General features: G+C 41.1%; 1 protein-coding gene across 4 annotated transcripts in view; it reads left to right on the forward strand.

Moving 5' to 3' along the window:
* The first annotated feature begins 1,317 nt into the window (after positions 1-1,317).
* Positions 1,318-26,357, forward strand: part of DENND2B (DENN domain containing 2B) — a 149,881-nt gene continuing 124,841 nt past the window's right edge. The window contains exon 1 of one of the 4 annotated variants that reach the window (XM_046015545.1): positions 1,318-1,453. The gene's annotated coding sequence lies outside the window, so the exon portion shown is untranslated. Of the gene's footprint in view, positions 1,454-1,619; positions 1,659-26,357 lie in introns of those variants that run through there. The other 3 variants (XM_046015546.1, XM_046015549.1, XM_046015547.1) reach the window with 3 other exon arrangements.

Genomic DNA, 26,357 nt, shown 5'->3' on the forward strand with positions numbered 1-26,357 from the left:
GCGGGGAGCCTGCTTCCCACTCTTCTCTCTGCCTGCCTCTCTGTCTACTTGTGATCTCTGTCTGTCAAAAAAAAAAAAAAAAAAAGTTAGTACTAGATGTACTCCAAAAAGATATTAATATCTTTTTGGAGTAAAGGAACAATAGACTTTATCAGTTTGTTTCTTGCCACTATTTCTGTTCTATCATGAATGAACAAATATAATTATTTCCAGGAAATATCTTAAAATCCCCATCATTTTTTACTCTTGTCCCACAGCTGAGCAAATCCCTGTTTAGGATATATGACAATTGAATCGGCTTGGGCTGTGAGACACGTCTCAGCCTTATAAGCCTGTTTATGCTCATTCATGCACATTTGCTCCTTCGAATTCTAACTAGGTTTGTAAAAGTCAATTTTATGCATTACAATATCAAGGTCTATTTATAGTGATTTATGGGATGAGAAATTGGGTTACATGGTTTCCTAACATCCCACCAAGTATGTATGGCTTTGGATTTTAAGTGGTTTGCGTTATTCTTTTCCAAGTGGATTGTCACACTGAGTTAACAATGTCTTTTGGAATTCCACTAATAAATCACAGATTCTCACTGCTAGTATCCATTGCTTATTTAATGACACCCTATTCGAGTGCTGGGTTTTGCAAGCTAAATGGAGTACTTAAAAACTCTGAATGCCCTCGGAACTTTTGGTTCAGATCAGACTCATTGGAACCTTTGCGTTTTCAGAGTTTCTCGGCCACTGCTGCAGTTCCAAATGTAGCTTCTTGTCCTGTCTTTTTTGGTTTTGCAGGGCTCCCCCAGGCCGGGGGCTGGGAGAACGGAAAGAGCTCATCGGTTTGTTTGAAGGCAGGCAAGCTGTACAGGCAGCTTTTCCCAGACTCTCCCAACTCTGGCTTTTCATGCATACCAGCAGATCCGCTTTTTTCCTCCAGTGATTGAAACCATCTGGACTGCAGGGGGGTCACGTGTGTATGAGAAAATGACATAAAGTTTCAGACCCCCTTGTGCTTTGCTCCAGATACAGACAATTCTTGTTTGGATGGTGCCGAGGTGAGGGCCGACCAGTTGTGGGCCAACTCCTCATCCTGCCCACCACCCCCATTTTCCCAGCCCGGGTCCCTCCCCCCCCCCCCCCCCCCCCCCCCCCCGCCACCGGGCTCTGTACTCCCTGCGCGGTTTTCTTGTTCTCTTCAGTGCCTCGGAGCACACCCCTCTACCGGGTTCCAGACGCCCACCCTCTCCGTCTCGGGTGGAGGCACACCTCCTCCACGCCCCCCTCCACTCAAATCCGTGCTCCCTCCCATCTCTCTCCCTTCAGCCCGGCCACAGCCTGGGGCGCGGATGCCGGCCGGACCACCGCCCTCTCTCCCGGAGCGGCTCCTCCCCCGGGCTGCGCGGCTCCAGACAAGCCCCCATCAGTGCGAGCGCCCAGCCTGGCTGGGGAGCTCAGAGGTAAGTGCGTCCGGCCGCCGCCCCGGCTTTCGAAGCCGGTCTTCCCGCGTGTCGGGAAGGGGGGGCCGTTGGAGGAAGGGAGGGTTGCCCGTGCCCTTATTCCAGGAGGGGCGCGGGTTCCGCTCTGCCGCGCCCTGCCCGCGGCTGCAGCCGTATCCCTTTCCCTGCTATTCACCGCTCCTAGCCTCCTCCGAGTTCCAGCTCCGTAAGTATACCCGCCAAGCGCCCACACTCGCTGGGCCTCTGCAGGAGCAGACGAGCAGGGCGGAGAGGCAGCTTCCCGGGGTGGTGGGGACTGCCCTCCCCGCGGTTGGTCGGGGCAGGCTGTGCTTTCCGGCAGGCTAGGGCCACACAGTTGGGGGTGGGGAGCCGCGAGACCAGGGTCTGGGGAAGTACAGAGCTGCGTGCAGAGAGGAGACTGCAGGCTGTCCCGGGGCTGGGCTCGGTATGCCACCTCGTCCCCTGGACTCACCCAAGCTGCACTGCTGTGGCTGTTGAGCCCTTACCTGGAGCTATGGTAGCTTGTATGCAGGCTCCTTGAGGGACGGACGGACACACACACACACACACACACACACACACACACACGGAACTCAAACAAAGGAAAATTAACTTTGCACCCTATCACTTCAGCAAATTAAACTGCGACTCTTTGTGACTGATTAGCTTTCCATTTTTGTCCTTTTCCTTAAAAGTGCACTAAGTATTAAAGATGTATTTTTTAAGTGACTCAAGACTAATGGAATAATACACTTTAGCCAATGTTTGTGCTACCTTATCCAAGAATTTAGGAATTTAATAGAATTCAAGAGACTGAACATTTTCAAATGTTTCTAAAGAGCTTATTTTCCTGGGATCTTTATACAGTTGTTTACAGTTGTTGTTTACAGTTACTTGAATATAAATAAAACAACTTCTTCACCTTCACTAAGTGAGAAAATTTGCTTAATGCTGCCTTAGTCTAGTTCTTGATTTTATCCCTATGCAGGTGTTTCTGTTGTTTAGACAGCAGGGTCTTGGGAATGGGAGAGAGGTCATTATTTTATCTCCAGGACAGCTTGAGTTATCTCTTACATCCATACACTTGGACTGACTGTCCTGGGATAGGGCCGCAAGATTAAAACCCAAGTGACTGTGTTACTTTGTTTTTTTTCCCCCTCCAGGTAGTATTTTCAGAAAGTAAATTACTTCACTGATGAGATTTTTCAGAAACAGGTGTATCTAAAGAATCAGAAATGGTTTAGGTTCAGAAAGCTGATCAGAAGTAGAGACCAAATTGGTCACAGTCTGTCTCTAGTACTGAATTAAGGATGCACAAAGGAAGAGCTCAAGAGGAGCCTTTTGAATGCAGGGAGTGAAGTAAAGGCTTCCGGGACTCTTCTGGCTTGTTTGAGCATTCGCCTGTGACTTCGTAGGTACAAACTTCCTTTCCAATTATCTGGTAACTCTTACCCTTGGGAAAAAACTCCGCATGATATGGGGGAGATTTGTTCAAGTGTATATGGGGAGTGGTATTCTCTTTAAAGTATTTCTTATGGAAAACTTAGTGATTGATAATTAGTAAAAACTTTGCTATTGGGTTTGTGGACTTATTGAAGAAAGAGGAGTGATACAGAAGAGAAGAATAAAAAATTTCGATCCTAATCCCTTGGCTTAGAATATAAGAATTAGTTATAGAAGCTCAGAGGAGAAAAGGATTATGAACCAGTATGTTTCCTAGAAGAGAAAGGATTTCAATTAGGCGTTAAAGCAAAGTGTGGCCCTGAAACTGGTGGAGAGTTTCCAAGGGAGAGAGAAATAAAGATCCTGGGGAGAATTTCCAAGAAGAGAGAATAGGTCATTTGGACTGGAGCTGGCGAGAAAAGTAATACTTTCTGAGCATCTTACTCTGTGCCACATGCCGTGCTCTCTCTCATCCTCTAGTCATATGAAGTAGGTATTGTCATTCTTGTCTTAGAGAGAGGGGATTCTTGTTTTAAAGAGAAGATTCCAGAAGATGAGTAACTTGCTCAAGATCGCACAAGCAGTGAGTGGTAGAGCCGGAGTTCTAACTCCTGGTTGTCTCCTTCTAAAGCTTGCGCTTCCGCAGCTGCCTTCCGTAATGGGATGTGGGAAGTTCAGCTGAAGCAGACCGGTCAGCTTGAATACTGGCTCAGGAGCTGTAATTTTATCCTGTACACACTATCTGGCTTCTAAAGATTTTTGAGAGAAGGAGTGATGGGCAAAGCAGTGTTTTTAAGATTAGTGTGACCCAGGGAACAACAGTGTGATATGCTTGTCACAGGTAAGTTGCAAGATGTAGTTCTTAATTCAGGAGGTTAAAAAAAGTGAAGGTAGCCAAGATACTTGGGTGTTTAAATTCTTGCCCTATTTACCATAGCCTCCAATAGCTTGGTTCCCTGGGTAGGAACTCATTGCACTGACCACAGGGCTGCTGGGGATCTAGAAAAGAGCTGGATCTCACCAGGCAAACACTGAACTGGAATATGTGTATGTCAAATAGCACGCCCAGCAGTTTATCCTTTATGCTCCCCACATGGGTTGCAGTGCTTTGGTGAAAGTTTTTCTGTCTTATACGAAGACCCTGGGACAGAGATCAATGTTGTCATTTGTTTAAGAGCCTTTACTAGGAGGCAAAGTTGAGCTTCCAAACCAGGGCCTCTGCCCTAAAGATCTCATTTAAGTTGAGGTGTCCTTATCCCCCCAATATTCCCATGTTTCTTAAAAATGCTGAATTTTAAAATTTGGTACTGGCAAGATAAAAATGAATTGAGATTACCTTTCTTAATAAGATCAGTTATGAGAAAATGGACACTTATTTCACCTTTTTTTAAAAAATTTTTTTTTTTTTTGCGGAGGAACAATAGAGGACTCTGGAGAGTTACTCTGTGGGAATTTTGAAGGAATGGGAAAGCAAAGATTTAGAGATGTGCAGAGCTCTTCCTACCCCTCTGCATTTCTTACCAGTTAATTGTGTTGTTCATATACACAGCTAGGGAGCTTACAGGGCCTTTGAATACCCAAGTTTATAGCCAGACCCTTTGATTCCCTCAGATAATGGGCTCAGGAAGGGCAGTAGTGGGTGGAGCCATTTTATTAGAATTGTCTCCCACTTTGAATACAATCTAGATGTCTGATTCTTCCTTGTGCAACCTCTAGGCCTTTTTCTTTGAACTTGTCAGTGCCCTGAGGATTTGGTTTTTAGGCAAAGAATATCAGATAGTGAGGAAAGGGGTTGTGCAAAAAAAGCAGAAAAATGAAGTTTGTCAACTAGAGAATTTTTATTTTAATTAATGTTAGATTCAGCCATAGTTTTTCGTAACATACAAAATGTAAACCCAAAATATGATCTTAGTTCTCTATAACCATTTTTACCTTAAAGAGTCTCTAACTAGGGGCGCCTGGGTGGCTCAGTGGTTTAAGCCGCTGCCTTCGGCTCAGGTCATGATCTCAGGGTCCTGGGATCGAGTCCCGCATCGGGCTCTCTGCTCTGCAGGGAGCCTGCTTCCCTCTCACTCTCTCTGCCTGCCTCTCTGCCTACTTGTGATCTCTCTCTGTCAAATAAATAAATAAAATCTTTAAAAAAAAAAAAAAGAGTCTCTAACTAGAGAGCTTGCCCCATTGAATGGGGCTTTGATAGGTATAATTCTCAGCAGCAGCTCTAATGGTGTGAGGACATGACTCAGTTTGGGTTTTGGATCTCAGAAGAATGTGACCTCTCACTGCAGGGGATTTAGACTCCAAAGATGTGGGTTAAAGTTCTTCTTTGCCACTTTTATTTAGAAGTGTCTAGAGTTTGATGTCAGGGCAATCTCTTAGCTTATTTATTCTAGTTCATCTAGAGGAGGGTAATCCCCAGGTCCTGCCAGAGTTCATGCCCTGATTAGTCCAGCAGTTCCTTCTCGTAGTTTGTACTCTTGTGTCACCTGAAAGCCATTTTGTTTTATCTGTAGCCTGTGGTTATGATCAGAAAGGAAAATCAACTAGGATTTCCTCCAGAGAGTGGCAAATTTCCTTATTAGTCGACTGGTAATCTTGGGTAGGAGTTTTTGTGAGAATGCTCTTGAGGTTAGTTTTGGGAATTGGGGTCTCAAATAGTGACTTTGGCAGTGCTCTAATGTAAATGTCAGAAATGTTTAGTTGCATTTTTGGTTCATTGCTTACTCATACAATTAATTGTTAATGTTTTTATATGTGGTAACCTTTTGTTATTTTTATCATTTATTAAAGGAGTGACTTAGATTTTCTAAGGTAGCTGAATGCTTAGAATATCCTTTTGGTTCTCAGATGTAATCTCCATTTCTCCAGTGGAACCATTTGACCATTTTAACTCACTCTGCCTCCAGATATCCTTAAATCTCTCTCAAGTGATTTGCTGTCTCTCAAGAGATTTCACAATCTCTCTAGGAAACTTTTCTGAGCTTTCCAGACTGATGATGATTACAGATTATCTCCTTGTATTTAGCCTGAGTTTTCTTTTAGCGTTGCTTATTTTCACTGTTTTCCCATCCCTCTTCAACACACAGATGTTCACAGAGTGAACAACTTGTCTTTCAAGGACTCCAGGGGCAGCTACCAAATGTGCAGATTGCCCCTCTGGACTCATCCTTTCTTTCCCTTTGTCTGGCTAACCAAGCTCAGCACTCTGTATTTTTCTTTATACATTTCTCTTTTCAGGCCTATGATTATACTCGTTGCTTTTTTTTTTTTTTTTTAATTCAGGAAGTCAATATCAGATATGTTAGCAATTACAGCTTTTGGTGAAGGGAGCCTTTTGGAAATAAAATGTGCTTTTCCCCCCTATCAGCATGAATCATTGTGTAACTTCTGAAACTCTGGAGATGATCTTCTAAAAAAAATTATCAAAAGAATTTTGTGTAAGTCCTTTAAGAGCTTAAAAAGAATCCAGCCTTTGTAAGACTACACTAAAAGTAACAGACTAGCTGAATCAGGGCCTTTCTAGAGGTATAAGAATCACTTGTTTATACCAGAATTTAGGATCCCCAAGCAAATATGATAGAATGAATCTACTAACCCTTTGTTAATAACGTAAGAAATAAGAACCTTTTTAGTGGACCCTTGTGATAAAGGGCCATAGTGATTAGAATATGCTGAGAAACCTGATTGTCAGTGTTCTGGAAACTAACTTTGAGTGGGCATGTATAAAGGTTGGTGGCTTTTAGTCTTCCTTTGGTGTGAAGTAGGGATCTTGGAAGTTAATTAAACTAAGGACAAGTTTGAATCTAGATATTTGTGGATTTCCCCTCCTTCTCCCTAAAGGCTAATTGGAGTGGGGCAGAAAGTGCCCCTCATCAGGGAGTCCTTGTCTTGGAATGTTTTGTCAGACACTCGTCTTTGTTACTCTCGTTCATACACTCTTTCTCGTGTTCACCATTTGTTGAATATCCACTGTGGAAAAAGCACTGGGCTAGTGCTTTCAAGTGTCTGTTTGTTCTCTCATAACTTTTTTTTTCAGTGAACATGCTTCATGTTAGGTGTTTGAAGAATCAGCGAGTGGGTAAAGTTAAGAAATTAGATGGGGAATTGATTTTGGATGTGGGTGTTGGATAACTCCTGATTGGAATGCTGCCATTAAGTGGCCATTTATACATCACTCTGCCCTCTGGTCTAGGTGACAAGGAGGCTGACCATGTGGGATATATTTTTTAGTGAGTGAACAGGGCCTAGTTATTTATTTTTGCTATTAGTTGTGTTAAATTACATTTACTGTTGCCAGGAACTCCGCTTAGCGTAATATCCCCTGCATTCGGAAGTACCGGGTAGTTGGTAGTAAGGACTAGGTGGAGAAGTGTTTCCTGAAGGTCTGGTCTGGCCAAGGATGGATTCTAGGTGCTTAGACCCAGTGGGCTTCTACACAAACCTGAGTGATTCTAACACTGGAACCCAAGGGGGATGGAAGTTCTCTTCAAATGTACTGGTATGGGAGGGATGACAAAGCTTTTGTTTCTCAGTGGACACCAGAATCTGTACATGGAGACCCAGAGTTGAAGAAAACCCAGCTTACAAATGAATATTTAGTACTATATAGGGTTAGAGAGAACATGGAATAATGGGATTTAAGATCAAAGGGTTCATTTGTGTCCTTAATGTCAAATTAATCAGAAATATCAGTTGCGAGGGTTTTGTTTTGCTCTTTTTTTCTTTTCCATGTATGTGTTTTGACAGGTCTTGAAATTGACATTATCTTGAATTGGAATAATATTAGGACTAAAATGTTTATACAGAAAGTGATAGTAGAGTTATGGGAGATGGGCAAAGGCCACTTTGTATCTTACTTCAGACCATAAAAATCCCCATTGCCCGAGTGGCTCAGTGGGTTAAAGCCTCTGCTTTCGGCTCAGGTCATGATCCCAGGGTTCTGGGATCTAGCCCCAATCGGGCTCTCTGCTCAGTGGGGAGCCTGCTTCCCTCCTCTCTCTCTCTGCCTCTCTGCCTACTTGTGAGCTCTCTCTGTCAAATAAATAAATAAAATCTTTAAAAAAGAAAATCCCCATGAGTACCTCAGTGGTCAGAATTAGTTTGAAATTGTTTTGCTGAGAGGCATGGGTAAAATAACATTTATTAGCTTTGGTTTATTCCTGGTTTAGATATGAGCGAAAAAGCTACTTTGGGAGCAGTATCATGTGCCCAGCCCTGCCCACATTCAAGCTGCCTACTTAGTTCCCATGTATTTGTCACTGTTACTGGCCTCTGGAGGGCCAGGGTAGATCTCAGGATATGAGGCTCAGATTTGATTGAAGTCACATCAAAAGATGCCTGGCTGGCTCAGGCAGTAGAGCATTAGGCTCTTAATCTCAGGGCTGTGAGTTTGAGCCCCACGTTGGGTGTAGAGATTGCTTAAAAGTAAAATATTAAAAAAAAAAGGGGGGGTGGACCTGGTAGGTCTCACTTATCCCACAGATAAGTGGATTGGTCAGGGAAGAAAAACTGAAGGGCATGTAGTACGGTGGAAATTGAGTAAAGAAATAAAAAAGTTAGAATTCTTTTTTCTCCCTCATTGACTTAGACCTTTGTTCACTTGAGGTCATTTTTATGAACACTCACCGTAACTAGTTGAAGGCACTGTGATTCTTGTGTATTGATGGGAAGAACCCTCCTAGATAATTCTCTGGATATGTATTTGGATTATTTCCATTTTCTTTCCCTCTTTTTCTCCTAAGTTGTGATGCTGTTTTTTGTTTGTTTGTTTTAAGGAATATTCTGGCTTTAATATCTGGAAGCTTTTAGGGCTGTGGGGACTGGGGGCAGGGGTGCTGAGTATGACATGTTGCCAGGTATGAGAGGCTTTTACATTCAGACAAATTTCCAGGAAAGAGGGGACATAAAAGTTTATATACAAAGTCAGAAGGGAGAATGGCATGGCAGGTGGTGTAACTGCTTTGGCCGTTGTGACGGTCTCTGTTAAGATGGGGCTGATGGTTGGATGATGGAGTGGTATTGAGAATATTTTATAATCTACATTACTCCTTGAAGAAGATTTTTTTCTTTAAGGAAAAGCATAGTGTATTATGTTGACTTTTGTTTTGAAATTTGTATGACATATCCATAAGTGAGCATATAGAGAAACGAGCTCTTTTGAGATCACACAGCTCAAAAGATGAAGAGTCAGGATGTGGTGAATCTAGGCAGAGACTGAATGCCAAGCACTTAACTTGTTCTGTATAGCCTCTAACTGGTCTTGTCTCCTCTACTCCCTTCCCAGTCTCTTCTCCATATAGCAACCAAAGTATTATGTCTGTCCCCTACTTCAGCCCTCCTATGGAATCCCACACATCACACTTAGAGTCCAATTGCCAAGTGCTTAAGTGCTCTAACCTGTAGTCCTCCCACCTGCTGTCCACCGTCCTCCCCATCTCTTCTGTCACAGAGACTTTGCCCTGTACCTGGGATACTCATCTTGAATACTGCTAGTTTTTACCCTCCTTCATTTGGGTATCAGCTCACATGCATCTCCTTGAGAAGGCTTTCCTTGACCATCCTATGTAAACCACTCTTAGTGAATCTTTAATCCTTCCTTTGTTTTTCTTCCTAAAATTATATTACGTATTTGTGTGTTTTTCCTGTTTGCTTTCACAAATAAATAAACTCCTTGAGATGAGGGAGTTGGTTTATCTGTTTACTGGTATCTTTACTTTTTAGAACAGTACATGGGAAGTTTTCTTTAAATATTTAAGTGAGTAAGTGGTGTCATTTGCATTTGGCGTTCATGTTTAACATGACTTCACTTGGATAAAAATAGCAGAAAGGAAGGGATATACAGGTGATACATACAGGTCTGGGTCTTGGTTTTATATTTGTTACCAAAGCTTTGCCATAATATCTGGCCGAGAAATGCTCAGAAAATCTGACTTGAGGTAGCTCAGTTGGTTAAGCGTCTGCCTTCGGCTCGTGTCATGATCTCAGGGTCCTGGGATTGAGCCCACAGGGAGCCTGCTTCTTCCTCTCTCTGCTCATTCTCTCTCTCCCTCTTTCTCGAATAAATACAATCTTAAAAAAAAGAGAGAGAGAAAATCTGAGTTGAACAAATGCACTGTTTGATTTATTTTGGATTTCTGGCAGGAGTTCAAAGAAGGGAAAGAATAGGGTGCCTGGGTGGCTCAGTGGGTTAAGCCTCTGCCTTTGGCTCAGGCCCTGATCTCAGGTTCCTGGGATCAAGTCCCACCTTGGGCTCTCTGCTCAGTGGGGAGCCTGTTTCCCTCTCTCTTTCTGCCTGCCTTTCTGCCTACATGTGATCATTCTCTGTCAAATAAATAAATAAAATCTTAAAAAACTTTTTTTTAAAAAGAAGGGAGAGAATAGTGTGGACTGGAGTGCTTAGAGAAAATTTGTGGAGGCCTTGAAGGAGGATTGAATTTGTTTGGGTGTATAGGAATTGTAGAGACGGGGTTGTTGTTGTTGCTTATTTTTTTTAAAGATTTACAAGCGATTGGGAGAGGGGGCAGAGGGGGAGAATCTTCAAGATGACTCCTTGCTGAGTGCAGAGCCTGATCCCAGGACCCCGAGATTGTGACCTGGCCGAAATCAAGAGTTGGCTGCTCAACTGAGAAAGCCATCCACGTGCCCTGTTGTTTTTTAAGCTGGAAAGACTATTAAGATGATCTAGTTCCAGCTTCTTGGTTATAGATGGGGAAATGGAACCCAGAGAAACAAAGACTTGTCCAAAGGCACACATGGTGAACCATATCTGAAATTCAGGTATTTTGATTCCTATGTTAGTTCTCTTTCCTCTGTACAGTGCTGCCTTCAGAATCAAGGAGCAGCTTTGGGGGTAGGAAAGTGATTAGGAATATTGAGAGCAAAGGCCCAGAGGCAGAAAAAATGTTGGCTGTGTGGGATGGAAATTAGGCCATCTTAATTGAAACAGCAAGTTTATGAAAGAGCTCCATGGGAGGTACAGTAGGCTGTAGAAGCTGGATAAGACTAGATCCTGGAGGATTTTTTTCTTTCTTTTTTTGTCTTAAGTAATCTCTATTCTCAATGTTGGGCTTGAAGTCACAACCTGGAGATCAAATGTTGTATGCTCTACTGACTGAGCCAGCCAGGAGCCCCATATCCTGGAGGATCTTGAATATTATCTTGGAGACTTTAAGTTTAGAAATACAGGGAGGCATGTGAAAATACTTTAAATATTGTTCTGTATTTTCTCTCCAATAAAGGTGACCAATAATGTAGTACAGAAAACGGATTAGAATTGAAGAATACTTTGGAGTCTTGGAGGAGTTAGCAGGCCCTTATAACAATCCAAGTATTAGTGTAGTTTGCAGCCTAGTAACATTTCAGTTTGTTTTGTTTTTGTTGTTGGAAATTGTGTGTTTTTTGAAGATGATATATAATTTTCTGACAAGATGTGTGTACCCAGATTTCTAGGGGAGTTTGGGAGTAAGAACCCTGAAGAACCAGTATTGTACTTTATTCAATTTCATATATGTTATAAATGAAATTTTAGTATCTAAATGATAATCTGTCTTAAGAAATCCAGGTCAGGGAGGCGCCTGGGTGGCGCAATGGGTTAAGCCTCTGCCTTCAGCTCAGGTCATGATCTCAGGGTCCTGGGATAGAGCCCTGTATCAGGCTCTCTGCTCAGCAGGGAGCCTGCTTCCCCCTCTCTCTCTGCCTGCCTCTCTGCCTACTTGTGATCTCTCTCTCTGTTAAATAAATAAATAAAATCTTAAAAAAAAAAGAAAAAGAAATCCAGGTCAGGAAAATAGGGGTAGAAGATAACACTATACAAGGTGTGAAGCTTGTGGCAGAAGGTATGGGGAAGGGCAGAAGTTGCAGATGGACAATGAATGGGAGCAGCTTCCAAAAGGGAGCCTGGACTTCTCTGTTAGAACTGCTGCATCATGGCTAGAGAGTCAGGAATCCAGGGACCTCAGCCTGGCACTGGATTTAAAAAAAAAATTTTTTTTTTCTTATTTATTTATTAGAGAGCGAGCATGAGAGGAGAGAGGACATTGGAAGAAACAGACTCCCTGCTTGGCAAGGAGCCCCATGTGGGATTCTATCCCGGGACTCCAGGATCATGACCCACGCCGAAGGCACTCGCCTAACCAACTGAGCCACCCAGGAGCCCCCAAAAATTATGAGCTCACAATTCTTTGGTTGGACGGGTTGTGTTGAAACCCTGGCCCATTCATGTAGTCCACATAAGTTTTTCTTTTTTTTTTTTTTAACATTTGTTTATTTATTTGGGGGGGAGGGCAGAGAGAGAGAGAGCATCCTAGACTAGGCACTGAGCCCCAATGTGGGGCTTGATCCCACAACCATGAGATCATGACCTGAGCTGAAACCAAATGCTGGTCATTCAACCATCTGCGCCACAAGGCGCCCCATGTAGTCCACATAAGTTTTCAACTGGAGCTGATGAGACTAGATTGATACAACCCTTACCAGGCCAGTATATTGGCACAGGGTATGATACTTTAAAAGTTTTTTCCATCCTCAGGAATCTTTTTCCATCTCCAAGGAAAAACTGTAAAAGTCAGTAAGTGAGAACGCAGAACTTTAAATAATATCTCAAATTTGGATCTGAGAGTTTGGGAAGCAGAAAAATCCTGGAGCATTAGCATCCAACAAATACTTATTGAGCAGCACCTGTTAAACACCTCATACTGTGCTCAGTATTAGAGTTTGAACCTTTTGATCATATTGCATCAAGTGTTATTGTTAGGATATTAACATTTGGTTCTATTTCATGCTAAGTTCTTTTAGCTCCAAAGTTATGTAGCTCCTGAAACCCTCAGTTCAGACTGTTCACTTACGCTTGCATTCATTTGTTGAATCTGTTAATTGCTGTACAGTATGTAAGAGGTGATATGCTGAATGCTGAGGCAGTTTTGAAGATGAACAAGGATAGGTGAGGGTCCTCAACTGGCCCACTGGGATTTACCAGGTAGGCCTGGCAGCTGTGCAGTTTCCTGGGATTCCTAGCCATGAGAGGAGTGTTTCAGCAGTGATGCATCCCTCTTCACTTATTTTGCCCACACTGGGTTCTCCCCGTCCGTCTTGCCCCTGTTCTCTAACCCTATCTTTAAATTTAGGAGAAATGAAAATTAGCTTCTTTGCCCTTAAATTTGGGAAGTTCCATTAAGTGTAGCACTTCTCTGATGAAACCTTTATTAAAGTTTGAAATCTTTCCAGGAGGATCTCTTCTGTCTGTGTAATCCCACGGAAGAGGCTTCTCAATTGGAACTTTCCTCCTTCCTCTAAAAGTCACTTTGCCTACGGAGTAGAGAAAGTATGAGTATGCAGACAGAGTATGCAGTATTCGGTATTTTTTTTTTTTAATATTTTATTTATTTATTTGACAGACAGAGATCACAAGTAGGCAGAGAGGCAGGCAGAGAGGGGGAAGCAAGCTCCCCACAGAGCAGAGAGTGCAATGCGGGGCTTGATCCCAGGACCCTGGGATCATGACAGTAGCCAAAGGCAGAGGCTTTAACTCATTGAGCCACCCAGGCGCCCCATAGTATTCTGTATTTCTCAGGCTCTTCACTTCTGCCTGCTTCATTGGCTCTCTGTGGGGATGCCAGGAGGGGCATGTTGTTTTGTTCACTTAGAGTGATTGACAAAAATGCGGGGGAGGTAATGGTACTAAATTTACTCATCCTTTGGAAAGACAGCTGCTCAACAAAAGAGAGGCGAAAGAAAAGGTGTTACATTGAGCCTTTGCATTGCCAACTGGAGTGAGGTGGTGTTCCCCTCCTTTACTTGGCATCTGGAGCCAGCTTGTCCACTGTCTGAGATTTACTCTACTTATTTATGCCTGTGAGCTCTTTTAATAGAAAATTACAAAATATAAATAATCTTTCTCTCCAACTCTAAATTGATTTTTCTTTTTTCTTTCTTTTTTTTTTTTTTTTTAGATTTTATTTATTTATTTGACAGACAGAGATCACAAGTAGGCAGAGAAGCAGGCAGAGAGAGAGAGAAGGAAGCGGGCTCCCTGCTGAGCAGAGAGCCTGATGCGGGGCTTGATCCCAGCATCCTGGGATCATGATCTGAGCCAAAGGCAGAGGCTTTAACCCACTGAGCCACCCAGGCGCCCCTAAGTTGATTTTTCTAAAAAAGTAATATGTGCATTGTAGTACCTTTAAAAAAAAAAGATTCACTTTCCAGTCACATAGAGATCACCACTGTTAATATCTTAGTGCACCCTCTTCTCTGTCTTTCTCTAGGCATATATATGTACATGTTTGTATCTGTTTTTTTGAATAAAGCAAGATCATACATACTGTTTTTCATTCTCTCTTATTTTCAATTTTCACCACTTTCCCTGGTCAGGACGTTTTCTTTTTTTAAAGATTTTATTTATTCATTTGACAGAACTCACAAGTGGGCAGAAAGGCAGGCAGAGAGAGAGGAAGGGAAGCAGTCTCCCTGCGGAGCAGAGAGCCCGATGAGGGGCTTGATCCCAGGACCCTGAGATCATGACCTGAGCCGAAGGCAGAGGCTTTAACCCACTGAGCCACCCAGGCTTCCCTGGCCAGGACATTTTTATTTTAAGGGATGCCTAGACCATTTTTCAGATTTCCCCTATTGGCCCTTAAGTATCTTCAACATTTTTTCCATACCGACATCAAACCTATAACCACATGCTCTATCTGGCTGTTATGTCCCTTAAACTTCTTTTAATCTAACCTAGGCTCTTTAGTATGATACTATTTTTGTTGAAGAATTATCCTTAATAGGTTCCTTCAGTCGAATGCTGACTCTGTTACCTGTGTATTGCTAAGAGGTTTGTAAATATTATCTCAATTAACCCTTGCAACAGCACTGAGAAGCATGTTTTATTATTCTTGATTTTTGTATACTGTCTTCCTGTGAGATCTCAGCTATCTCCAGGGCTTCAACTATTTCCTTTATGGCAGGGGTACATCACTTGTATCTCAGTGGTTACCCTGAGAGCATGAGTTCTCTCTCTCCCTCTCTTTCTTTCTTTGTTTCTTCTCTCTCTCTCTCTTTTTCCTTCTTTCCTTCGAGAAAGCAGAAGCAGGTAGAGTGGCAGGCAGAGGCAGAGAGAGAAGCAGGGTCTCTGCTGAGCAAGGAGCCCGATGTGGGACTTGATCCTAGGACCCTGGGATCATGATCCAGAGATCATGGACCCCGGGATCATGATCCAAGCCGAAGGCAGCTGCTTAACTGACTGAGCCACCCAGGCATACCGAGAGCATGAGTTCTTGAGCCAGATGGCCTGGGTTCAAATGCTTTTTCCACCCTTTCTCATATGTGATCCTGGACAAGTCCCTTAACCTCTCTATGCTTCAGTTTCTTCATCTGTAAAAGGTCTAGTAATAGGGCCTACCTCCTAAGGTCTTTGTGAGGATAAATAAATTAATGCATGTAAAGTGCTTAGATGACCTGGCATGCAGGTAGTGTGTATAATCATTGCTGCTGGATGATCCACAGGCATCTCAAATTTTCCCTGTTCAGTACTTACTTCTGTAAAGCTGCTCTTTCTTCTCCTGTATTCATGAGCTCCTTTAAGGGTATCAGAGTCATCCCCGATTTCTTCTTTTTCCTCGGTAATCATACTCAAAGTCATGTCAGTTCCATTTCCCAAAAGTCCTTCTCACTGTCTTGCCTCCAACCCAGTTGGAAATTTGACCATTTTTTTCCTGGAATGCATCATCAGTGTCTCAAAAGGCCTGCCCCTGGATGTTCTTGTCAATCTCCCAGCCTGTTCCCCAGAGTGATCATTCTAAAACAGTTTAATTTTATAGTTCCTTGTTAAAAACTCTTTACTTTTTTTTTATGAGGAATAACATAAAGTGCAGAAATATTAAGTGTATAGCTTACTGGATTTCACCGTTTGTATTCACCCATGTAACTCCCACTCAAATGAAGATATAGAACATTTCCAGCACTCCAGATGGTTGCTTTATGTCTCTTCCAAGATAGTATCCGCATTCCTGCCCTTAACCACTCTTCTATTACCATTTGTCATTGCGTTTTCTTCCCTTTTTTTTCAGATCTTTACAGCACTTAAAATGGAATTCTTTTTACCAGTTTTATTAAATAATTGCTGTACATCACTGTATAAGATTAAGGTGTACAACATGATGTTTTGATTTACATATATTGTGAATTGATTACCACAATCGTTCAGCTAATATCCATTGTCTCGTATACACACAGTACAAAAAAAAAAAAAAAAAGGCAAAAAGAGAGACACATTTTATCTCCTCGTGATGAGAACTCTTAGGATGTTCTCTCTTGGCAATTTTCCTATTAAGTCATACAGCAGTGGTAGCCACGGTCATCATGTCATACATTATGTCCCTTATTTATCCTACCTTCTAGAAGTTTGTACCTAGCCCTGACCACTCTTGTTATCTCTGTTTGTTTTGCCTTTTCTTGAGCTTTGTGTAAATGAATCATAAAAGCTCTTTATTGAATCTTCTTTGACAGGGTGATCCCAAACTCATTTAATGTGACATTCAGAAATGTTTGTTATCTGGCTTCTTACTTCAAATCCTTCACACTCAGCCCCCCTTCTTGCCATACCAAAATTGTGTCGTTTGCTAACACAATAGGCTCTTTTTCCCTTTCTTTTCTTTTCTTCTTCTTCTTCTTTTTTTTTTTTTTTTTTGTACTTGATATTCTGCTTCATTCCCTAGCAAATTCATCCTCCAAAAGTCAGCTCTAGGCTGGATTAAGCCCTTCTCTGTACTCTGGAAGCATGATTATTATTGTATTATTGTTGGTTACTTATTTATATGTCTTTCGTCTCTACTCATCATTTTCAAGAGCTCAGGGATGGGACATTCCCCCATCCCTAATTTTACACAAGTCATTCATATTCTCTCCAGAAAAATGAGAAAACAGAAACAAACAAAAATAACCCCAAATCCCACTATATAGAGATGATATATCTCTATATATAGATATATCATGATGAATCTTTCTATATATCTATATGTCTATATACCAGAATATGTATACAAACACTGTAAAACGTAAGTAAACATACATTCACAAAATACAAAATATTTATTTAATCTATTAATTACATTTGGTTCCCCCCACCCTTTTGTTATAAAAACCCTTTGTATTTTAACACAGTTCTCTTCCCTGATTATATTTGGAGGATGCATTTATAGAAATAAAATGGGTAGGTGAAAGAAATGAACATTTTTAAGGGCTTTTGATATTCTTAGCTAAATCAGTCTCCAAAAATTCTTTAACCTGTGTGTACTTCTGCTAAGGTGAGAGTGCCTGTTTCCAGCTGTCCCTACCAAACTAAAAAAAAAGAAAATAGTATTTGCAAGTCTGATAAGTTTAAAATGGTTTTGCATTGCTGCTATAATTTGCATTTCTTTGACTGTTACCAAGGTTGAATATTTTCTCATAAGCTTGATGCCACTTATATTTATATTTATGTTATATAATCTATATTTCTTTTGTGATTTACATGTTTCATGTATTTTTATTGATTTTATCCATGTTTTTAATATGAAAGGTATTAGCTCATCATATATACTATGTACATTTCCCTGACTTTATCATTTATCTTCTAACTTTATTGTTTTCCACATATAAACATTTTAAATATTTAATGTAGTAAAATTTATTAGTCTCTTAAATAATTTTCTCTACCTGTGGTGTCATTCTTTTTTTTTTTTTTTTTTTTTTGTGGTGTCATTCTTAAAAAGGTCTTTCCTCAGCAAGATCAGATAAATATCCATTCTATATTCATATACCTCTTTTATGATGTCATTTTTTGCATTTAAATCTTTACTTAGTCTGGAACTTACTCTGTTATGAAATAATAATACTAATAATAGCTAATCTTTTGAGTGCACATTATATTCCAGGTATATGCTTCATTTGTACTGACTCATTTAATACTTTTAACAAACTTATGATGTAGGTATGGTTGTTCAGCTAGTAAAAATGGCAGAGATGGGATTCAGGTTCAGGTAGTTGAGCCCTAGACCCCATGCCCTTAACTACTCTGCTAACTTAGTTTTTTCCCAGTGTCCTAATGTCATTTGTTGAGAAAGCCATTCTTTCCCTGCCACTTTGAAATTGTCAATTTTAATCATATGAGATATATATATATATATATACACATACATACATACATACCTACTTAGGTGTGTTACTATACTTTTGTTCCCCTGAGCTGTCTGTTCTAGTGATAATGCCACACTGTTTTAATCTGTGTAGCTGAAAGATGGTGTTCTCTTCCCCTTTGCCTCCCCAGTGCCTAGCAGTGACTGTTGCCTTATAGATATTTAATGAATATTTGCAGAATGATGTAACTCTTGGAGGTTCATGGATAGAATTCAGAGGGTCTGCAACTTGGTTAGGAATTACATCATCATTTTCATTGATACCAACTGAAATTTAATATTTCTTTCAATTATGAATATAGGCAATAAAGCACAGTAGCAATAGCACTACCTGTAACTTTGTCATGGGTATATGCCAGGGTTAACCTTAGGTTAAAAACTCTTGGTTTAATGTGTTTCTTTCTTGAGGCTATTTTATCTTTGTGTCTAATACCTCGACAATGCCTGATACTTGGTAGATGCCCAATAAATATGCTAATTTGAAAAACTCTTTTTGTTTAGATTTACCCATTTATTTTATTTTATTTTATTATTATTTTAATATTGTACTTAAAAATTATTTTTTATTTATTTTTATTTTTTTAATTAATTTATTTGACTGAAAGAGAGAGATCACAAACAAGCAGGCAGAGAGGCAGGCAGAGAGGGGGGGAAGCAGGCTCCCTGCTAAGCAGAGAGCCCGATGTGGGGCTCGATCCCAGGACCCTGAGATCATGACCTGAGCTGAAGGCAGAGGCTTAACCCATTGAGCCACCCAGGCGCCCCTAATATTGCACTTTTAAAAAAAGATTTTATTTATTTTTTGACAGATAGTGTGAGAGAACACAAGCAGGGGAAGGGGCAGAGGGAGAGAGAAGCAGAATCCCTGCTGAGCAGGTCCCAAAAAGCCCCCAAAGTGGGCCTTGATTCCAGGATCCTGGGATCATGACCTGACCCTAAGACAAATGCTTAACCAACTGAGCCACCCAGGTGCCCCTACTTGGTATTTTTAAACTTAAACACTTGTCTCATTTAAAGTTGCTCCTTCAGCCATATTTTGGACTGAGTTTATGCTATGGATAAATTTCTTAAGATCAAAACCCTAACAGATAGTTATTTTTCATATTCTCAAGAAGTCTCACTTTGTTAAATAATTTCAGCTTAAAAAAATACTTTCTCTGAGACTTTCATGTGCATCTCTTGGCCTTAATTTATCTTCTGTAAAACTGGAAGAAATTCAGATTTGGGTTTTTTTCTATATGCAGAGTTTTTTCTTTTCTTTGTATTTCAAAGATATGAAACTGTCATAGTGTTAATCTATGGTTGTTGATTTTGTTCAGGATCCTATAAATCTTTTGAATTTGGGCCAAAATCTTTTCTGGACAGTTTGCTTCTTTCATTAAGCTTTTAATTAGAGATCTGAGGCCCTTTGTTCAAAGACTTCTGTTATTTGCAGGATATTCTCTGAGCTCCATTCCTTCTCATGATTTTCAACTTGTACATTCTTGAATCTCTCTTTTGCTTTCATTTATTTCTGCATCTTATATCTTTTTCTTGATTAGCTTTTGGTAGCATCACTTGTGTTTTTATTACATTCATATCTATTCATTTCTTTAGGATGGATCTTCTGTTTTACATCTTGGACTTGTGTAGTCATTATGATGGTCTCTTTCATCTCCTTGAGAATCAGTGCCAACTGCTTTGTAAATCTGATTGATTGATCAAGTGTTTACTGTGGGGAAGGCATTCCATTACAGGGATTAGCTTTGTTTTTCTTTCCTACCCTAAGTTTTTTTTTCTTTGCTTATATTTTTTTCCTGTTTATTCATTTTTCTAAGTTCACTTGTTGGTTCCCCTTTCATAGTTTCAGACTATTTTGTTTGCACTGTATTTACTGAGATTGGTGAGAAGTCCTTTTCAATATATCGAGATCCCATTTCAGCCACATTAAAAAGGGTTAAGGAATTGAGACTTTTTTTTTTTTAAGATTTTATTTATTTGACACACAGAGAGAGATCACAAGTAGGCAGAGAGGCAGGCAGAGAGAGAGAGGAGGAAGCAGGCTTCCTGCTGAGCAGAGAGCCCAATGCGGGGCTCGATCCCAGGACCCTGAGATCATGACCTGAGCCAAAGGCAGCGGCTTAACCCACTGAGCCACCCAGGCGCCCCAGGAATTGAGACATTTTTAAAAATTTTGTGATGGTGAATTTAATTAATGATCACCTAATTACAAATCCCCCATTTTGGAAAATGACTTCGTAAAAGAGAAATGACATTCCAAATACCCTGTTCATCTTTGTTAATATGAACTTGAAGGAAGAGCCCTACGATGACAGGAGAAAGCTCTCTAGAGGCTCACGGCTTGAGCATGCTTCTGGAGAGCTTGCCGACTGCCACAGCCTCCAGGTCAGTGAAGGCAGAGGTGCTCATGCTTTCTTCTTTCTCAGTCACTCTGCTCCCACGTGGCCATTGCTATTATTCATGCTGACTCTTGCCATTTCTGGTGAAAACTCCCAGGATAGCAAGCAAAGAACAAGTAGAAATATATTTTTTTAAGATTTTATTGGCGCGCGCGCGCGAGAGAGACAGCACAAGCAGGAGGAGCAGCAGAAATAGTTTTTGATTATAGATAACTGTGTCATTTTGGCATATAACTCAGAAGGAGTGCAGGGATTGATATTGGAATAACAAAAATTCTTTCATTCCTATCTAGTTATTTATGTGAAAATGTTTCTTGGCCCTTGCAACTAATGACTAAAAATGGAAAAATTAATGCATTTATAATAAAGTTTTACTGTTTGTATTTAATAAAAATTTGTACTATGATTGTTTTGATCAATTACATAATAGTAATAAAGGTAAGGAAAGCTCAATCCAAAAGAAAAATTTTTTGAACATTTAATGTTTATAATCACAGAATTGAAAATGCATGTATGGGATGTCTGGGTGACTCATTCGGTTAAGCATCTGCCTTCAGCTCAGTTCATGATCCCATGGTCCTAGGATTAAGCCCCATGTCCAGTTCTCTGCTCAGCGGAGAACCTGCTTCTCCCTTACGCTCTGCCTGATGCTCCCTTCTGCTTGTGCTCTTTCTGTCAAATAAATAAATAAAATCTTTTCTTTTTTTAAAGAATAGTATAGTAGTTTTATCTTAAAAATGTCAATATTTAGAGCACCTGGGTGGCTTAGTTGGTTAATCATCTGCCTTTGGCTCAGGTCATGATCCCAGGGTCCTGGGATAGAGCCCCAGAGCTCATCGGGCTCCCTGCTCATTGGGGAGTCTGCTTCTCCCTCTCCCTCTGCTCCTTCCCCTGCTCATGTTCTCTCTCAAATAAATAAAAAAAAACTTTAAAAAAGTCAGTATTTATAAAATGTCAATATCTGTAATATGCTAGAAAGCATGACTCTACTATTTATGACGCAAAAATAAAGTTTTTAACTTAAACATGTAGGAGGAATACTTATTTTGTAAAATTCATTTAGGGTAATATGACAAACATTTATAATAGAGTGTGATACAAGTGATTAACAAGAGGAAAAGGAAGAAAAATAAGGAAAAGATGTAAATGATGTCCTAGGATTAGAGAAAGCAACCAGACAAGGTGCTGTTGGAGCTGAAGCTTGGGGGACTATGGGAGTTGGCTAGCAAAATAGAGGTGTAAAGGAAGGGGGAACAGGTATGCAAAAGACCTAGAGGTATAAAAGAACATGGAGAGCTTGGGGGGGGTGGTGGCAGGAATGGCATGAGCAGGATGGTGATTTACAGCCAGCCTGACAGTGCACTTTGATGACCTGGAAAGCAGACACGATGGGGCCAGGGGTGGGGGTGCAGGCAGGAGGTAGTGAGAACAAGAGTGATCCATTAATTTTGCTTTTTCCTAGTGATTGTTTCTCATACTGGTTGTCTTCCGGACATTCTTATAACTGTAGAGATTCTTGTTTATATTCTGCTAGGGAAGAAAAGAGAGGCCCAGCCAGGGTCTATTCCTCTTACAGGTTTTGTATCTCAGTAGTGATGGTCATGCTGAGAATAGTGCTAGAGGCCAAGGCTTCTTTCCACATACTGGCCACATGTTTGATTGAGGCCTTCCTCAATTAAATTTGTCATTAAAAAGGGTGACTATGTTTTTGGACCCAAATTTGAGATCCTTGGGCCAATAAAAGATTTCCCCTCTGATTTGTGAATTTATGTGAAAAACTTTTACAAACTTCCATAAATTAAATCAAATTTAACTAAATTACCCTTATTATAAAGAATCCGACTGTATAAAATTTGTCTGGTCCCAGAAAAGGTAGCACATAAGGTCATTCTTCTGGGCAATCTGGTAGTGGGAATTCTTTTGCTTTTGTTAATAGAGAATCTCCCCATTATAGGGATCCAAATAGGATCTGTAAAGTAAGCTGTAAAATAAGACTGTATACATACAGTCTTGAAAAAAAAAAACAACCAGAATATTTGTTCCACAAAGTGTAGAGCCATGATTCAGTGTTTGGGTAGAGCAGATTGAATGAACTCCGAAAAGAAATCATCAAAGGGTTGATTTGATACCACACAGAAACACGAGGTGGTGAGATGGGTAGTTTTTCCACGTTTTAATATTTTCCAGGATGACTCTGAAAGCCTTGCCCTTAGAGAACCTTGGAGAACCCTGGCCTCAAGCCAGCTGATAATTCATTCTTCCAGGCTCTTAAGAAGGAGAAATGGAAGATTTATACCATTTAGTAGATGCCCTGGGCCTTTTCTAGGAGAGCCTGGAAAAGAGTTGAGGACAAGCATGGGAATATAACCAGCAAGGCCTTGCTCTTGGGGATGTGGGCAGGGTGGCAATAGGAGAGAATGGGGTCAAAGAAGTACTGAGTCAGTTCGGGAGACCTATTCTGTGCCATTCACTACTTAACACTTTCATAAATCTCACTAATTGTCTCAAAGAGGAGAAAGTCAGGACTTGGAGAAATCAATTAACTTGCCCAAGATCCAGATTTTGAACGCAGGTTCATTTGATTTCAAAACCCTTTCCACTACACTGTCATGCTTTCTTGTGCTGAAATCCTGGAAAATGAACAATATTCTGGATTGAATTAGGGAACTCATGGTATCCAGCTAACTGTTCAGAAAAACTCTGTGTTGGAGACATTTGGGGAGAGGAATAATGCTGGCTAGGAGAGAGGAATTGAAGGGAAGCACGAGGAGTTCTTCAGATTGTCTGCTTCATAGAAAGGGATTTTGTTCGGTGGCATCTAGTCCTTCGTGGTGGCTTGGATGAAGTGGCTCCTGAATTCATTTGCTGCCAGTAAGCCCTGTGAAGGAAAATGTGAGAAGACTCTAGGGATATGGGATTTCACAAAACACAGTTTTTGTTTGTTTGTTTGTTTTTTGAGACCAACAGGGGATTCCCAGATTTAAATTTTTTTTCTCAGGGTAAGAGACTAGAAATAAACAAAAACCCCAAATGTATTATCTTCATATTCTATAAGAAAAGGCATTTGAAAACCAGAATAATAAATGAATTAAAAACAAACAAGCAAATAAAATAGAATAAAAGGGCAGTCCTTCCCAAGAAAGGACCTTATATTCATCTTGTACAAAATTAGGCTAGATTAAAATACTTTAAGTTAAGAAAAGTTTACAATAAAATTTATTGATGTGTTTGTCAGTTTTGGAAGTTTTATTTGATATACAGCATTAGGTGAAGATTGACTGTCCAGTTGTTTCATAGTTTTGTTTTTGTTTTTTTGTTGTTTTTTTTTTAATCACAGTTACTGTTGGTAGTCCATTTCAACAGGTATATTGATGAAAACAGTATCAGTAGTCCGTGTAATTCACTCAGTATGGAGTATTCTGGTGAATGGAGAGAAGGAGTAAGCACAGTTCTTAGGTTTCAGTTCCGTGGCCAGGCTAAGAAGGAAGCATAGTATTAGCTCTGGGGTCTGACTGGGGGAGGTTGCAGGGAGAGTGATGGCTGCAAGGACCTTTCTGCCTCTGATTCCCATGTAGAGTGGGGCTGAGGGCTGCATGAGCCCCTGACTCCCCAGTATGGAACAGGTAGGAATTTATTTGAGAAGGATGCTATAGATGGTAAAAAACTTATCATGGCCTGGACTATATTTAAGGGAACCACTCCTCTAAAGGAATTATCCTGTTTGGTTCTCCAAGATAATCTAAAGGCAGAGGCATAGACAAAGGCCCATTGTTTTCTCCAGGGCAGCTGTTTATTACATTGGTGCTAAGGAGGGGTGTGGGAAGCCTACAGGACTGTGGTCTAGGTGCTCCGATTTGGGGTGGTCCTGCTGCTCTGCCTGGTTGTTTTCTTCTGAGTCTCTGTTGAGGGGCTCAGGGGCAAACTGCATTTTTCTCCAGGCAGTGTAGTCTTAGCTTTACCTTCTACCGGGTCTCCATGCCCCGGAGTTTTGGTGAATGCTGAGGGCCTGGGAATAGAATAAAAGCCCAAATGCAGCTCGGGAATTCCCCGGCAGTCCTAGCCTGCCTCTCTTGTCCAAGGGAACACTTACCTTCTGCATTTCCAAGGCCATGCCGGGGGAAGTGTGTGCCTTGGCCTCTCTGGAGAAGGGCACATTAGCTTCCCCGGCCTGTTTACATTAGTTTGGTCCTTTCTGCGTTGATTACAAATGAGGCCTTGGATGGGGGATTTCCCTGCTTCCATGGAGGTCACTCCTTCCTTTTGTCTGCTTTCTCAATTTTTCCACCTGGAGAAGAGCTCTCTCCCCACCCCCACCCCATTCTCCACCCTCATTATTAAAATACTGTCCTTGGCTTAACTCCTTGTGTCCTAGCTTTGGCCTAGTGAATGGATCAGTTCACAATCAGGAAGCAATTAATCTGTCTTCTCAAATTCTCTTTTGCTGTGTTCTTTCACTTAATCAGATCTTTTTTTTTGTTTGCCTGTCACTGCCTTAGTCGTTAGTACTCTCCCCTAAGAAAGGGTTGTCTTCCAAGCCCTCAGGCTGGACTGCTTCTTGATTCTTGTTGTATGGATGCAGGATTTCCTGGTTTTTTGGAGTGTCTTGGCTGCTCCAATAAAGTGTAAACTCCTTGAGGTTAAGAGCTCCAGGTTCATTCTTTCCCTTTCCTCCAGTCTGTGTTGTGACATGTGAGAGGAGAGGCGGGCCCTATGGGGAGCATGACCACCAGGGGCAGACTGCCAGTGAGGCTACCTTAACCTCGCTCTCAACGTCAGCCCGTCCAGCCAGAGCACAGACACAGCTATACCCATCCTGCGGCTGACTCCACTGTGTGCTGGACCATGGCTCACAGTAGGTACAAGAGGGGCAGTAGTAGAAGCCTGCTTCAGAACTCTGTGTTTCTTTGTGCTAACTTCCCTTTTCTTCTTGTTCATTTGAACCATCCTTATTTCAGAGCTTCTGATGAAATGGAGGGATCTTATTTGACCATCGAAGCGTTTTCTTTCTTAAAATGTCCTCGGAAAGCTCTAGTGAATTTTACTCAGTGGTAATAACTTTTGCACTCTGTTCATAGCTTTCAGATTTTGGGAGGCTTTCTCTCTTGGGTTATTCAGGTAGGACTTTTTTTTAAAATCAGTAGATCTTGTTCTGTACAGTGACTTCTGTTATCCCAAGTCTTCCTTCAGATTGATCTTGGGTCTTGTTCTCCTTCCAGAAGAACCTTGTTTGGGTCCCTTGAGTTCCCTTCTAGTTCCACTGATGATGCTCTGTGCTAGTGGTTCTTTGCCTCTAGCCTGTCTCCCTCTCCTTGAACTCCTGGTTGCTATCTCATACCCACAGATTCCTGTCTACACTGCTTGGTACTGTCATGTATTAACTTCTGACTTCTGTTTGGTCAGTTGTTAGATGGCAGTCTATTTACATTTATATTTAGATCTAGGATCCTATTTTTAAATCTCAACTTTTTTTTTTTTTTAAAATCTGATTCCCTGCCCCTAGCTTATCTTCAGTTTAAGACTGGGTTTTCCTTTTGTGCCACCCATCTGCTTGTCTAGCAGTGGTCCTTGCTTCAGTTTTCCTGTGTGCTGCGCCTACCTCACTCCCACAGTCTTCCCCTCAGCGTAGATCACAAAGGAAATATTTAGTTAGTCTCTGCCAAACATTCTGGCTGTGTTGTTTTGCTTAAGAAGACATGCAGATAAACTGTTTTGATTCTTGGTCTTGGTCTCTAGGGCAGATGTTCTCCTGAAGCGGAGGTATTGTGGTCAGTGGCAAGAGTGCGGGACCAGAGTTCGGAGAATTGGATTCTAGTCCCTGCTGCACTACTAATTTGTGGTGTGATATTGTGCAAGGCACATTTCTATGTCTCAATTTCCTTTTGTCAAAAGGGACCTTATGATAAAAAA

This window comes from Meles meles, chromosome 8 (genome assembly GCF_922984935.1).
Source record: "Meles meles chromosome 8, mMelMel3.1 paternal haplotype, whole genome shotgun sequence".
NCBI classification, from domain to species: domain Eukaryota; kingdom Metazoa; phylum Chordata; class Mammalia; order Carnivora; family Mustelidae; genus Meles; species Meles meles.